This window comes from Dama dama, chromosome 25, assembly GCF_033118175.1.
Source record: "Dama dama isolate Ldn47 chromosome 25, ASM3311817v1, whole genome shotgun sequence".
Taxonomy (NCBI): Eukaryota; Metazoa; Chordata; class Mammalia; order Artiodactyla; family Cervidae; genus Dama; species Dama dama.
In genome coordinates, this window is record NC_083705.1 from 25,720,473 (window position 1) to 25,732,070 (window position 11,598).

An 11,598-nucleotide genomic window follows, 5' to 3' on the forward strand; every position below is an offset into this window, starting at 1 on the left:
TGTCAGACTTTATTTTGGGGGGCTCCAAAATCACTGCAGATGGTGACTGCAGCCATAAAATTAAAAGACACTTACTCCTTGGAAGAAAAGTTATGAACAACCTAGGCAGCATATTAAAAAACAGAGACATTACTTTGCCAACAAAGGTCCGTCTAGTCAAGGCTATGGTTTTTCCAGTAGTCATGTATGGATGTGAGAGTTGGACTGTAAAGAAAGCTGAGTGCTAAAGAATTAATGCTTTTGAACTGTGGTGTTGGAGAAGACTCTTGAGAGTCCCTTGGACTGCAAGGAGATCCAACCAGTCCATCCTAAAGGAGATCAGTCATGAATATTCATTGGAAGGACTGATGCTGAAGCTGAAACTGCAATACTTTGGCCACATGATGCGAAGAACTGACTCATTTGAAAAGACCCTGATGCCAGGAAAGATTGAAGGCGGGAGGAGAAGGGGACAACAGAGATGGTTGGATGGCATCACCGACTCAATGGATATGAGTCTGAGTAAACTCCAGGAGTTGGTAATGGACAGGGAGGCCTGGCGTGCTGCAGTCCATGAAGTCACAAAGAGTTGGACACAACTAAGCGACTGAACTGAACTGAGGACTTCCCTGGTGGGCCAGTGGTTAAGAATCTGCTTTCCACTGCAGGGGACGCAGGTTCAATCCCTGGTCAGGGAACTAAGATCCCACATGCCTTAGGGCAACTAAACCCATGAACCACAACTAGAGAACCCTATGGGCAGCAACAAAGAGCCCACACAGAGCAACAAAGACTCAGTGTGTGTGCTTAGTCGCTCACTTTGTCTGACTCTGTGTGACCCTGTGGACTGTGACCGACCAGGCTTCTCTGTCCATGGGATTCTCCAGGCAAGAATACTGGAGTGGGTAGCCATTTCCTTTTCCAGGGGATCTTCCCAACCCAGGGATCAAACCCAGGTCTCCCACATTGCAGGCAGATTCCTTAGCGTCTGAGCCACCAAGGAAGCCCAAGAATACTGGAGAGGGTGGCCTATCCCTTCTGCAAGGGATTTTCCTGACCCAGGAATAGAAGCAGGGTCTCCTGCGTTGCACGTGGATTCTTTACGAGCTAAGCTACCAGGGAAGCCCAAAAGTGATGCACACAGTGATGTAAATAACCCTTGGAAGCAATTATTCTGTTTTAATATTATCCTGTATCCCTGAACAGAAAGTAGGAGTTTTGAGTCAGCCACCTGGTAACAATTAAAGTGAAAGTGAAAGTGTTAGTCCCTCAGTTGTATCCAACTCTGTGATCCCACGGACTGTAGCCCACCAGGCTCACCTGTTCCTGGGATTTTCCTGGTGAGAATACTGGAATGGGTTGCCACTTCCTTCTCCAGGGGATCTTCCCTACCCAGAGATCAAACCCACGTCTCCTGCATTAGCAGGTGGCTTCTTTTACCACTGAGACACCTGGGAAGCCCACAAAGACCCAGCACAGCCAAATTAAAAAATAACTTTTTAAATACAATAAAAAAATAAAAGGAGAGTCCAGCAAGCGCATCTCCTCCCCACCCCGTCCAGCAGTGCCTCCTGCAGAGCCAGGATCATGCTGGGCCCAAACACTAGGATGCCTTTTCTCCTCAGTCTAACTGGAGTGACAGCATGACTGTAAGAGGTGCATCTGTGGGGCTGGACCGGGTCATTTCCATGTTCATACCCATGATGCACCTGGGCAGCACTCAGGCCTTGGGCCCCAGAGCTGTCAGCTCAGTGCCCTCCGCAAATACTAAAATGAGTTAAATTATTCATTTATTTCTTTAAAAGTACACAGGGTTCGACCATCACAAAGCCCACTTTTGATCTGCTTCCTGACACGCAGGGCTCAAGTCAGCCAGGTCTTGTGCAGGCCAACAGACACTTCTTGTTAAGTCTTACCCAGCAGGTGACGCTCAATGGGACGGTGCTAAAGAAATAGTCTGGGGAAGGTGACTGTCTACTCCAGGCCCTATTTCCAAATGCAGCGCATGATAAGCAGCAGTGCAGAACTATAACCTTCAGTTGTCAGAGCATCTTTGTACTTTTGTTCTTCAAAGGCAGAGTGTTTTCTGGCATGTTGCTACCTGAGCAAAAAAAAAAAAAAAATACTCCCTTAATTTCTACATATGCATGCCTATCACACTGATGCATCTCATTTCTTGTTGCAGTGCATGTTGTCACAGGACCATTAAATAATTTATGCCTTTAATGTATTTATCAGCTCTCCTGTGTGTGTGTGTGTGTGTGTACGGATCCTGTGTGCCAGTATCAAAGATGTCTTCTCTATTAACAGAAAGCAAGCAACCTCTTGAGTCCTTCTCCACCATGAAATAAACTTTGCATCTTATGCATCAAATGAGCAAAAAGTGATAACAGGTCCCTGTTCTTTACACAAAATGAAGTACTCGTTTACACCAGAAAAGCAGTTGAACTAAGCATTTTACACTACATATTTTTTAAAATTGCTCCCCTTCCTTCTTCTTTTCTAAGGAAGGTCTCTGTTACTCCATGTCAGCTGTAAAGGGAAAATGGCTCCTCAGTTTCAACTTGTTCTATTTACACTGCATTTTCTTTGCTCCCACCTTGGAATGTTTACCAGGCTTGTCATCAAGATCAGCGTCGGAGCGCCCAGCAGTGCCAAGGGTGGTACCAGGTGTGTGTGTTTGGCAGCCCTCGCCTCCACGGCTGCCCACAGGCTCCAACTTGGATTCGGCCGTGGTGATCATTCACACCCTTGCGGCAGCAGCAGGTCGGGGTGCTTCCAGCAAAGACAACAAGCAGCAATAGTGAGCACCAGGGCAGCAGCTGCTGTGGGCCAAGTCGGGGGACTGCACCTGGCTCGTGTCAACTTCCTGCTCCAGCCACCGCCCACCACCCACCGTTCTCATTGGGAAGGCTTTTGTGTCTTGCTGGTACCATGAAAGAATTGCCAGAATGATACAATCTTAGAGGAAGGGAATCTCAAAAACATGTCGTTGGACCTGCTCATTTTAAAGATAAGGAAGTGGAAGCCCTGAGGGTGTAAGTTTCTTGGCCATGCTCATGTAGGTGGTTATTGGCAGAGTAATGACAGGAATCAAGTCACTGAAGCCACTTTCTAATGATCTTTTTGCTGTACCGGTGACTTTTCAACATTCGTTAGGCACAATCTACACAGTATGGAATACATTTTACATCATCACCTACAGTAACTACAGATATGCCCAACTAACACAAAATCTCACAAAACAATAGTTATCTTTACTATATGTGATATACTCTAGTATTTTCTCTTATAGTATATTCGTTTTAAAAGAGCCTGGAGATTGCTTGGCAGCATGTTACTAAAACTGGAACAATACAGAGAAGATTAACATGGCCCCTACACAAGGATAACATGCAAATTTTCCCCATTTTTTTTTTCCCCACATTTACCAAATGTTCCTTTTCTTTCCAGGGATAATATTTATAGGTACACAGTCAAATAATTTTCATTTTCCTAATTAGATACATCTACTGAATATCTAGGAAGGTGGAGTTGATATAGGTATAGAGAAGGGTCCCCTCCAGCTCAAACCTGTCACATGCCCGATCAGGAATAAGCTTATTGTCTGATTTGTCCTTAATTTTGAAAAGGCAGAATGATCTAACAGAGAGAACACTGGGTCTAGTCCTGGCTCCACCATCTTGCAAGTGTGTGACTTGGGGTGAATTTTCTCTGGGTTCTGCTATCTCAACTGCAAGATCAAGCTGTTGTTAATTGACAAGACTTCTGAGGAGGAAACACAATAATGCAAATGAATGCAATAAAAAGCTCTATTCACAAGACTTGTCCTGGAACAGCAATGGTTTTAAATTCTCACATTTCAGAGAAATATGGTGTCTCAAGATGTTTCTGGATTCTCATCAAAACACCTGCATAATGTATTATGAATAAATTTGGTATAATAAAGGAAAACTAAGCCCTGGAACTGAATCATTTTTAAATGCTTTTGCAGGTGTTTAGAGAGGAGGAGTTGACCCTAAATCCTGAAGATGTTCAGCCTCAGAAAAGGAGAAGTCATTGAGGTCAAAGATGAGTCTCTGCTCTTGAAAGGAAAAGGTGATCAGTCACAAATTGAAAATCATAATCAAGAAAGGCTGCTGTCAGTGGGTACGAAGAGGAAGAATTGAGTGAACATACTATAAAACAATCAGATGCAATACCCATGCTAAAGGCTGGTGGAACATGTGGGGTGGAATGAAAGAGAAGAGTTTCAGATGCATTCAGTGCTGCCCAGCTGCTTTTGAAGAAGGCATCTTTCTAGGAGGTGGTTTGGCTTAGGTTCAGCATATTCCAGCTTTGGACTCACCAAATCCAATAGAATTTTTTTTAAAACTGCTATAAAATTATTTTTGTTAAATATTCAAAATGTCTGCAATAACATAACCTTGCCCAAAGTAACAGTTAGAAGGATTTTTGACAGCTGAAAACGTTCAATAAAGCCATTCAGAAGCTGATTGTGATGCTCTACTTGGAGATATGCCTAGGGTAAAAAAAAAAAAAAAAAAGGCATCACAGGTCCTACTAAGGTACTGAGAGCTGCCTCATGGCTGCTCCTGCTGTGTGAAGCAGAGAGGAAGTTGTAGCAAAGATACTGAGGAGGAGGAGGACCCTGTGTGGCCAGAGTGGGTGGAGGTTGTGTGCAAGTGGCGTGTTCTCATTCCTGAAAGAGTGCATTATCACTATTAATGAACTGTTACAGGAAGCTCAGAGCTGTGTTTCTCACCAGTAACTTCAGAGAAATCACTTGAAAAAAAAAAAAAAGACCAAAGAAAAGGTTATAGGTTTCAGTTAGGGGTATCAGTTGACAAAGTGCATGATGGTTTATGGCTGTCATGGTGCACGCCCACAGATTACATATTTTGTGTTTTTGAATGAAAAGACATTTGTATGTTCTTCTTAAAAAAAAATGCCAGCTATGCTTACAAAATTTATTCCACAGCCCACCCAATAGAGCATTTGAAATCAGCACACCCGTGGTGCGGAGGGGTGAGCCCTGAGTGTGGGCAGTGTGCCCTCTTTCCCCACAGACTCACCTCCAGCCTGTCTCATTTGCTCCACCAACACCTACTCCTATTGCACCCTCTGAAACCTCTGTTCCATGGTGAGAAATCCTCCCTTGACTTTAGTGGGGGGAGCACTCCTTTCTCTTCCTGTTTCCTTCAGAGTCTGGTTCTCTCAGCCATGAACTCGCCATCCCACTCCACTGCTCCCAGACTCCCAGGGATGGGGAGGGAGGATCTGTGCCCTCTTGACCCCTTAGAGACAACATTGCTCTTCCACCTTCATGTAAATCCCTCCTTCCCTCCTCACACCACCTGTTCGCCCACTGTTAGTAAGTGAAAGTCGCTCAGTTGTGTCCGATTCCTTGTAACCCCATGAACTACACAGTCCATGGAATTCTCCAGGCCAAGAATACTAGAGTGGGTAGCCTTTCCCTTCTCCAGGAGATCTTCCCAAGCCAGGGATCAAACCCCAGGTCTCCCACATTGCAGGCAGATTCTTTAGCAGCTGAACCATAAGGGAAGCCCAAGAATAGTGCAGTGGATAGCCTATCCCTTCTCCAGCAGATCTTCCCAGTCCAGGAATCGAACTAGGGTCTCCTGCATTGCAGGTGGATTCTTTACCAACTGAGCTATCAGGGAAGCCCACTACTGCCCCCAAACCTCCCACTGGCATCTTGGTGGCTTACCACCTTCTTTTCTATCCTAGAGCCTCCCATCAACATGGCACTTCCATATCCACATGGACCACCACTACCCTCCCCGCTTCATTCCCTTCCTCCCCTGGTTACAAATCTGACTTTGGAATAACTTAGTATCATCCCACGAGTGGTGTCCTCCACCTTCCACCCCCATTCTGTCCATTTCCCCTCATTCTCTCAGCTCTCTTGTGGTTTGGCTTCACTCCCCATCCAACCTAGACTCTAGGGACGAGAGCTTCAAGCACTCTACTGACAATCTGGACCAATGGTCACGTATTTATTTCATAATGTACATCCAAAAGCAATACAGGAGAAATAATCAGGCACATATCTCTGACATTCACCCATTCATTCATTCATTCATAAACTGCAAACAGTTTACTACTGGATCAACATTTTCTTCTCTTTAAAATGTACCATAAATGATAAAGAATCTGCCTGCAATGCAGGACACCCAGGTTCGATCCCTGGGTTGGGAAGATCCCCTGGAGAAGGGAAAGGCTATCCACTCCAGTATCTCTGCCTGGAGAATTTCATGGACAGAGGAGCCTGGTGGGCAAACTGTTCATGCAGTCACCAAGAGTCAGACACAACTGAGTGACTAACACACACACACACACACACAAATATAAGGGCATTAACAGCCAGTATCGTAAAAGTTTCAGTGTTCTCTCCCCATTCCTGGTGGATCATTTTACACAGGACCTGGAGGCAGGCACATGCCCATCTCAGAGCCACAGCCCCCATCCCCATCTCTCTTCCCACTGTCACATCCATCCTGAGAAACCAGCCCAGAACCCATCAGCCACAGGTGCCCCATTCTCTTCCAGGTGGCTGCGTGATGCTGGGGGCCAGCTGGGTCCCAGGCAGCTTCTGTAGACGTACCTTCCTCCTCAAGGCCCTGTCACTGAAAGCGTCAAGGGCTAAAGCCAAGCCTGTTGGCAAGAAAACTTCCTGCCTCTCTACCACCAGCACTGAGGACAGTGCCTGGCCTTTGCCCTCGATCCTCGGTGTCTGATGCATTGCATGGTGCACACACGTGGCCTCTCCGTCACTCTGGGCCACACGGTGGTAAAGGCATGAAGAACATACAGAGAAAACCCAACAGGTCAGGGGTTCCAGTTGGGCACAGGCTTGGTTCTGAAGCTGTACGAGGGCCACTTGCCCCCACAGCACCTGTCTGCCCAGCATGACCCACCAACAGACCAGGCCTTCAGAAGCCAGACAGCTGTGGCTCTCGTTAGGCCACATGTGACTGAATCAGTTTAATTAAAGCCCACTGCACACCCTTACTGTTCCAGGGGGTTGCTATGGAGGCAGGAAATAGGGCCCCTCCAGACAAACTTCTCTTTACTCACAGGCTTGGAGAAGCCTGGGCTCAGGACACCTCCATCTCCTTCTGACTTCAGCTCATAGAAGGATTCCTTGGCTATCACAGGGTGGAGGTGGGTGAGAGCGGGACGCATCTTGAAGGAGCAGCACTGAAGGGGCCCGGAGCACCGATGCCAGAGCAGCACTTAGGAGAGGTGATGACGAGCGCCATGGAGTGTGCTGGTGGGTGGGCTTTCCTCTCTGGCCGGAAGGAATCTTTTGCACTTTCCCTAGCCCCACTCCCTACCCTGCCCCCTGCTCATTACCTGGAGATGCAGGCCCAGGTAAGCAATGTCTGCAGGACACAAAACAGCTAGCGCACTGTCTCAGGAGGGTAAAGATGATTCAGAAAAAATTCCCTCCCCTCCTGTCAATTCTTTCGTCTTCTCTTCCTCCACTCCCAAGCCCAGTGTTTCATATCCAGTGATCCACGACTGACCCCTGCCTCAGAGTCACTTTCGGGCCTATTTAAAATGCAGATTTCTGGGCCTCTGTCAGCCTAAATCAGAAACTCTGAAACCAGAGTCACGAAGTCTGCAGTTACTCAGTTCTTCCCAACCACTCCTTGTTAATCCACACCCCCTCTCCACCTTACCACCATTCCCACGTGCCCCCCACTCCTCAGGGCATCATAGTGATGCCAACAGGGACTGAAAGGGAAGGACCTGGCAGGAGTGAGACCCCCTGGGCACTGCCCTGCCTGCGCTGACCATGAGTGTCTCCTTTACTAAGCTTCATTCTCACCTGGGACATCTCACATGGCTCCTCGGGGCCCCGCTGAAATTAAGTTGGCCTACTTGTCACAAATGAATTCTGGGCAAGCTGGGGTCTTAATACCTTGAACTCAGATAAAGTCACCAGGAAGAAAGCAAGTAAATCAGGGAGCTGAGATCTGACCTAGTGTTGCTCTCTTTTGGGCCAAAACCACCATCTACTATTAGGTCTCTGGTAATGGGCCAGCAAAGATGGAAATGTTAATCAACGCTAAGCCAGAGTTACAAATAAAAAAGACGAGTGCCATCTACTCACTTCCAGGGGATGGGTGTGAACTTGAGATAACTATGACGGTGAAGCTCTCGAGACCCAAAGGCAGTTCTCTGATCCGTTCTTTCGCTCACGGAATTTCCGTGGCCCCAGTCAGCGTGCAGCTCTGACAAGTGAGCTATTTTTGTACGTGAACAAGTACAGTGATTGCTATCTGTGCTCTGAATCAAGGATAAAGAGGAAAGGTGAGAGGGAGAGATAAGAGTGTGAGAGAAAAAATGGAGGTGAGATGCAGAAATACAGACACGCGGGAAGGATACTGGAAACCAGAAGAAAAGGCGCCAGGCGCCCTTCCCAGGGAGGAAGTAGCCGGGAAGGAAGGGTGAGACTCCAAAGGGCCAGGTGGCACCTTGGCAAGCATACGACAGCGCCTCCCTCTGGTCTCACAGGATCCTGGGGCGGCTAATGATGACGTAGGCAAAGGGCTTCGTAAAAGGTCAAGTGCTACCCATTCAGGCGGCCAGGTCCCTGTTTGTGACCGTTTCCAACAGCCCCAGCCCAAGACCCGGACACTACAGACCACGTGGCAAACCAGCAAACACGTTTCCATTAAGAGGATCCTGATCTACTCTTCCGGCACCGGATTACCTAGGGACCTTAATAAGGATGCTATTTTAGCAAGAAACTGAAAACGAGCAGAAAACATGCCCTCAGAATATGTTGAATCCATCCTGTAACACACCACTCCACCAAGAGCCCATGTTCTACATAGGTTTTAATGTATTTATACATTTTTGTTTTGAGACCAGCAAGGCCTGAGCCACAGCTTCCTGCGTTCTGCCTCGTCAGCGTGAAAAAATTTGTTGCCCTAGGCCCCTTCAGTTTCCTCTGGGGCTCTCCTCCTCAGAGTCTGACTAAGATGAGAAGCTTACCCCACAAGGTAATAAAGAGACTGTTCTCGGTTCTGATTCAACCCTTGGGCTTCCTGTCGGCTCCTGAGGCAGCTTAGCGGAGGTGTGCTTGCCACCACGACCTGACCACAAGAGGGCGCCAGAGAGCAACGAGGGCCCAACATTCCAACCCCGCCCCCGACTCCGAAGAGTGGAGTCCCAGTCCCTCCTCCTTGCCAGAAACTGGGAAGCTTCACGGTCCTTGTGGATCCACTGAAACAAACATGTCACCTTTATTGGACAGTTCCTTGGTAAACTCCTATTTTCTTCTTTCTCAAGTTTGGGTAGAAAACAAAACAATTAATTTAAAAAGCAGCACAGGAAAGCCTAAACATTATTTATGTCTCTAATTATCTCATTCTAGTGGGTATTTTAGTCCTTGTCTGGTCAGGACATTAATTATCTTCATAACTACAGCAAAAGTTAAATAATAAGCACCCAAGGCTCCAGCACTAGTGTAATGTGCAACCCTAAATGAACTTATACATTTTATTAATGGATGCTTTATACAACTCCATATATTGTAAATCAAACAAGAAACCTATTTCTATCTTTTAAGGGTGCAGAGGAAAAGCTTTAACATTATCGAGGATAATTTTTATTAAGTTTAAGACTCCCTTTTTTTTTCAATAATGAGACTGTTATGAGGATAATTTAATCTAGTTTGTCATGAGGCACCCTGGCTTGTTAAATAAGTTAATAAATGACTGTGCATTAATCAAAGTGACAAAGCTATGAAGAGCAGGGGATGGGAGACAATTCTGGTGATAGTATTAATTAGTATTTAATTAGAAACTTAGGGCCCATAAATAAAAAAAAATCATGGTAGAGACATTTATGCAAATTGCTAGCAGCCTGCAGTAGACTTAGCTTTGCTTTAAAGAAACACGATTTTTTTCTCTAGCATACTGTACACAGCAGCACTGCGGCCACATCACGTGGCTTAAACGAGCTCTTCTTTTGTTTCCAATTTGTTCCAATTACAGGCCTGTAAATTCAAATCATTCTTTTGACTGTGTTGATTGAAATGTAGAGTTTCACAATTTCTACTGGGAGTTATTTAAAAAAAACATAAGAAGAAATGTTTTAGAGAAGTAAAGTGTTTCAGATTTTTTTTTCTTCTGCTGTTTTAATTAAGATGTGTGCCACCATTTCCTAAGAACAATTGTGGCTTCCATTTGGTACACAAACAATGCCTCCTTTCTAATCCGGGTGAGCTGTAACTGGGTTTTGTTATGTGATATTATATTGGAGACGGCATGGGCTCAACTGCCATCATTTTTATTATAATCATAGCACTTTTCCCTTTTCTCTCAACCACATGCTTTGATAATGGGCAATTTTTGATGGCCCCAAAAGATAATAACCATTTGGTTCTGAACGTCACTGCTTTCCTAGGGTACATGTCCTCTTTTTCAGACTTTATTATTTGTTGCATTTATTCAAGAAAGGTTATCCACAGTAAAAACTGCTTTTTCTATTCAACAGTCTATCTCTGTCATGGTTCATTTATGTGTGAGCATGACGGACTGAAACCCGTATTATCCACAGCTGACAAGTGTCAGGCCGACAGTTCAATCAGCCCTTCCTTAAGATGATGCCCAGGGCCCTGTGTTTGAAGTAGGACAATAAAGCAGGCAACACAATCAGGGTCAAGCTGATCCAATCCCTGTATATAAAGGGGATTCTGCCTAATAACACAGTGCGATTTTTTTCCCCCTCTCCAAACACATTAGTCCTTAAACAGTGACTTGGCCCTTAAGAAAATCTGTGACTGACATGAAAATGCTGAAGTTTTAACGCGGTTGGTTTATCCATAACCTCATGGGGCTGCTGCTTTGTGCAGACTGGTTTTGTCAAAGTCAGAAAAATAATGTATTCAGTGTCTGATCATTTTTAGGGAGTTATTTGAATGCGATCTTAAGTCAGACATCCTGATGTTGACACAGGGATCAGTTTCTTGTCCTTTTGTTTTACATATGTGGAACAGATCATTTGCATCGGCTAACAAAAATTAAATCTCTGAAAAAAAGCACACCATAGTGAGCTCCCTTCAGCAACATTCCACCATTCCCTCCACCTGCTTTGGAAGCAGAGTTTCTTGGTGTTTTTTGATATTAGGTCTCTCTAGAACACAGACTAGAATGCAAACCTAATCTTCAAAATCAGTGCTCCCTCAGTTTGAGCAACACTACAACTCAAACATGCATGAAACTACGCATGCATGCTCAGTTATGTCCGACTCTTTGCGACCCCGTAGTCCACCAGGCTCCTCTATCCAGGAGATTTCCCAGACAAGAATATTGGAGTGGGTTGCCATTTCCTTCTCCAGGGGATCTTCCTCACCCAGGGATTGAACTCATATCTCCTGCATCTCCTGTATTGGCAGGTAAAGAATTGGCATTCTTTACCGCTGAGCCACTGGGGAAGCTCAGGTATGAAACCATTTCACTGAAAATCCTACCAACCAACAGCAGAGCCAAAGTCAACCAAAGCCTAGGAGTCTGCAGAGGGCCCCTTGGAGGGTCAGGAGACTATTACCTTTGCTCTTCTCCAGACTTTGAACCACTG

At 45.7% G+C, this 11,598-nt stretch overlaps 1 pseudogene; it reads left to right on the forward strand.

The window, feature by feature from the left end:
• Positions 1 to 3,302: 3,302 nt before the first annotated feature.
• On the forward strand, positions 3,303 to 3,395 carry LOC133046935 (U6 spliceosomal RNA; annotated as a pseudogene).
• Positions 3,396 to 11,598: the final 8,203 nt, after the last annotated feature.